Here is a 5,268-nt window from a genome sequence, read left to right as displayed (position 1 = left end):
AACGAGTGCCTTGCCGCAGGCTATCCCGGGTCTTGTACCTAAAATAGCGGTAGGTCCACGAGTCATAGGTCCGAGTACTAAGTTCTTTTACGTCATATTATTCCTTCTTAGCCGCGACCGACCGGGACGTAACAATATATTACTTGCAGGAAATAACTATTTGACTATTTCTTTAATCATTCCAATGACTTTTGGCATTCAAAACTTTTTGAAAGACTCTTTAGCTGAATTATCAACTGAAGAAGGAAAAATGTTTTGTAGTAATCTTTTGACATCCGTGAATCAAAGGTTAGGTCCTTATGAAACAAGATCAATTCCCAGATTGGGAACAATTTTGGATCCAAGATTCAAAAAAGAAGGATTCAGAAACATAGAGAACGCAGCAGCAGCCACTACAATTCTTGAGCACGATATGTATACTCTTTCTCATAAAACCCTAGAAAATGAGAGATCAACTGACTCTACAAACAACAAGCAATCGATTACTACATCAACTCATCTTTTTAGATTTCTACAAGAAAGAATAGAAGAAAAAGTGAAATCTGTAACTGCTGATATTATTATTACAAAACGGCAATATCTAGAAAGGCAGAATGCGGTTGAAGATACTGATCCCTTATTATTTTGGAAAGTAAGTTACGTAAACCCACAATCTTTACAAAACTAAAATTAATGATAGTATTTATTCTATTAACGATAGTGTTTATTATATTTTTTAGGTGACAGGAAACAAATTAACTCCCTTGGATAAATTATCCCGTAAATATTTCTGTGTTCCTGCCACTTCTGTAGAAAGCGAAAGAATTTTCAGCTCTACAGGACATCTTGTATCGGAACGACGTTCCAGATTAAAACCCACAAATGTTAATATGCTTACATTTTTGCATAAAAACCTTGCAAATTTTGTTTCTAATAATTAAATAAATTATTTAAAAATCACCTTTTACATGTTTTACATTTATATTTTATTTACAAACTTAGAATAATTATATAATTCTAATTGTTCAACTATCGAAAACTATCGATAATTATCGATAGTTAAAGATCTTACTATCGAAAACTATCGATAGTGACAACTATCGATAGTTCTCGACCTCTACTGCCGACGGCCGTCTTATGTAACCGTCGGGGGAAATGTCGCTTGCGGGTGAACTGCCGTCGTCGTGAGCCACGCCGCGGCGGCGCGCCGAACTAGCCGTTCTGCGGCGGCTGCCGGCGCCGAGCTTAAGGTTGCCTCACTGCCGCGCGGTATGCTCGTGGTGTGACACGCACCACATATTATTTTATATAATGTTTTTAATTAAAATATACACGAGTGTACTTAGTGTTATGTTTGATATCACTTCTTTTGTAAAATAGATTTTGTAGAGAAAGATATGTTTGTTTGGCGTGTATTTGGCGCCTTTTCTTCTTTTTTTAAAAAAAGTAAGTTTTACGAGATATCACATATTTTGTAGAATATACGTTTATCTTCAAATTCATCTTTTTTTTCATTCCCTCTTTTTTTTATAACTCTTAACAATAGTAAACTATTTATTTCTTTATTTTTTCCGAGGAAAGAATATAAACATTTTTAGTATCCTTAGGCCACTGGTGTTTTTTACTTTGCATATACTATCTTACGTTACAACCTAAAACATAATAAAAGTATTATTTGTGAAATAAATAATATAATATAAAATTATTAATACTGACTTACGTTCCTCGTGGTGGATGTTTTTAATGATTACTCTCGCTGCGTTCTATCTCTTGAACTCTCGAAACTTCTTTCTTTCTCACATTTTCTCACTCATTCTCTCTCTCTCTCTCTCTCCCACTGTCTCTCATTCTTTCTAGTAGGTGTTGGAATTACTTCGTAGCGTTTTACAAGAGATGGCGTAGGTAGTACAGTATTTAGATGTTACCTACAGTAATGTATTCATCGTGAAACAGCTGTCATTAGACGTCTTTTGCTTTACATAATCTTTTTTTAATTCGTAAATAACAACACTTTATAATTTACTGAATATATCAAAATTTGTGCCGAATATAGTGTTTTTGCGGGGAGTTTTACTTCATTACTTTGGTATGAACAAAAGTGCTGTGAAGCTCATCGTATTTTAGTGGAAAGGCGTTTTTTGACGTGTGAACTGCTGCTCCAACGGGAGAAAAGAAAAGGTTTTTGGCATCGAATTGTCACCGGTAATGAACAATGGATCTATTACGACAATCCGAAGCGCAGAAAGTCATGGGTTAAGCCCGGCCAATCATCAACATCAGTGACAAAGCCGAATATCCATGGGTCTAAGCTCCTGCTTTGTATTTAGTGGGATCAGAGGAGTGTGATTTATTATGAACTGCTGAAACCGAATAAAACCATAACTGGAGATCGCTACAGACTACAATTGATGCGCTTGAGCCGTGCATTGAAAGAAAAACGGCCGTAATACTCCAACAGACACGACAGAGTCATTTTGCTACACGACAATGCTCGTCCGCACGTCGCACAACCGGTACAAACATACCTGGAAACACTTAAATGGGAAGTCCTATCCCACCCGCCGTATTCTCTAGATGTTGCTTTTTTTAATTACCATTTGTTTCGTTTGATGGCTCATAGCCTGTTTGAGCAGAAGTTCACTTTTGACGAAGATTGTCAAAAATGGGTCGATTCGTGGATTGCATCTAAAGACAAAGCGTTCTTCTGACAGGGAATTCGTTCTCTGCCCAAAAAATGGTCACAAGTAGTAGAAAGCGATGGGCAATACTTTAATTAATGTATTTTTGGATTTTTATTATAAATAAATAATTTTTTTCAGTAAAAAAACGCTACGAATTAATTCCAATTCCTATTTCTTTCTTTCATTCTTTTTTTCTTTTTTTTACTGTATCTTATTCTATCACACTTTCTCACTTTCTCTCCCATTTTCTCTCACTCTCTCTCACTATTTCTCTCATTTTCTCTTACTCTCTCTTACTTTCTCTCATTTCTCTTCCATTTTCTTTCACTCTTTCTTACTCTCTTTGACTCTCTCTTACTGTCTCTCACTCTCAGTGAAACTTTCTCACTCTCTGACTCTCTTTTTTTCTTACATTCTTTTTCACTTTCTATCACTCTGTTCCCACTCTCTCTCACGCTTTTTCTAACTTTCTCTCACTCTCTCTCACTTTTTCTCACTCTCTTTCACTTTCTTTCACTCTTTCTCACTTTTTCTCCATTTCTCTCTCACTCTTCTTTGTATCTCTCTCACTCTCTATCACTCTCTCTCACTCTTCTTCAACTCTCTCTTACTTTCTTTCACTCTCTTACTCTTTTTTCACTCTTTCTCACTCTCTCTCACACTCACTCTCACTTTCTCTTCAACTTTTTCTCACTCTCCTTTACTCTCTCTCATTCTCTCTCCAACTCACTCTCACTCTTTCTAACTGTTTATCACATTCTCTCCCACTCTTTCTCACACTCTTTTACTCTCACTCATTCTTTCTCCAACTCTCTCTCACTTTTTCTAATTGTTTATCACATTCTCTCCCACTCTTTCTCACTCTCTTTCACTCTCTCTTACTTTTTTATTTTTATATTCTCATAAATATGAGAAGAAATGCGTTATGCATTCCCGCTCTGTGGGAATGTGGGCGGGAAGTGTGGGACTCGCATCCACTAAAACCCCTCAATGGCCTCCACCGGACTTTGTAAAAAAACTTGTGGCAGCCGCGAGGCTATTTTAGCACCAGGCCTCCCCACGTCCTAAGCGTGTCTCTAAAGGACAACGCTCCCATTCATTGTTGCCTTTGAGGTTGCTGAATGAAGAGGGGGTCATAGCCCTCCTCAGGCCGTTCTTCCCTGGGGATTTGTGCAATAACGTGGCAAGTTCACCAACTTGCCACCTTAAGTCCCCGCCCCCAGTGACCAAAGTCAGAGGGGGTTAATACACTATATGCGCATCCACTATTTGCGACCAAGCAGCCCCTCAGTGGAGGCTGGATCCTGGATTATGCCCGAGCCGTGACCCCTCTACTCGGGAGTCCGCCCCCAAACCGAGCCTATTTGCTCGACTTGGAGGACTTGGATCCCGGTCTTGTCCTGTTTTGTTGTGGGGAAAGGACAAGTCTCTCCCTTTCTGTCGCTTGGGGGAGGGCTCTTTGGTGGAGCCTCTCCCCGAAACCGGCGTCTTTTGCGCCGCACTTCTGGACGAGCGGGGGCCAGCTATCTTGCGGTCCCTGACCCCGTCCAAACTTATCTTGGAAAGAGGAGAAGCACCGCGCCGTCCCCTCCTTTTTCCTCCAGTCTCCGGTCCCTCCCGGAGACCAAAGGATTCTTTTCCTGTGGCCGTGGCCGCAGTGGCCTCCCCCTTTATCCGTGGCGAACTCCGGCGATCTCGCGCGCACAAAGGAGGCGGATGGGAGAGACGGATCCTCCCATCCCATCCCTTTTTCCAGCCACAGCCGGGCTATTCCCTCCTCCGCGGAGAGGAGGTAAACTCTCTCTCTATCTTTTTTCCATCCGGAGAAGTCCGCGTCGGATCCAACATTTCGGGCCCGCCGTTTTTTTCTCTTCTTCTTTGAGGTGGAGGCAGAGGTTGTCCATTCCCCACCTTCCTTGTCGCCGGATGGCAGGGAAGGCGCCGGCACAACGCCGGCGCCCCGCTTGGCGGCTGTATTTCTTTTAGGAATAAGGACGCAATTTGCCGATGATTCGATGACTGTTTCCGGCTCGTACACAGGGTGCACTTGGGGGCAGCCCTACAGGTAATGGCGAGGTGGCCACCTTCCTCGCAACGGTAGCACGCTGCGCTCCGGTCTTTGCCGGAGCACATGCGCGCGACGTGCCCGTATTCGAGGCACCGGTAGCACTGCATACGCCGTGCTCTATGTGCTTCGACGGGGATGTCACACCACCCCACCCTTATTCTCTTTGCTCCCACCACCTTCCGGGCCGCCCGCAAAAACACGGGCCCATAAGGTCCCGAACCCGGTGGGGGTGGAGCGTATTAAGCCCGTGCGTACTTTGCCGAACTCGCACCCGCCAGCAGTCGCCAAAGCCGCGGCAACATCTTCTGCAGTGAGAAGGGGCACCACGTCCCTTACACGCACTTCTGCGTGCTTCACGGGACGGGTGAACCGTCTCCCCCCTCATTCCCAAACACTTTAGATACCCTTTCTACGAGGGCATTCGCCTTTGCAGCTCGACCAGGTTCGAGAACCTGGAGGAGCAGGCCCCCATTTGCGGCCCTTTTAATCCGGAGGACGGAAATGCCGACCTCCTTTAAATCGACAGCCGCGGCCGCCTTC

This window comes from Pseudomyrmex gracilis, unplaced genomic scaffold, assembly GCF_002006095.1.
Source record: "Pseudomyrmex gracilis isolate BER0280 unplaced genomic scaffold, ASM200609v1 scaffold_1260, whole genome shotgun sequence".
Lineage (NCBI taxonomy): Eukaryota > Metazoa > Arthropoda > Insecta > Hymenoptera > Formicidae > Pseudomyrmex > Pseudomyrmex gracilis.
The sequence above is the reverse complement of the archived record's forward strand: the minus strand, read 5'-3'. Positions refer to the sequence as shown.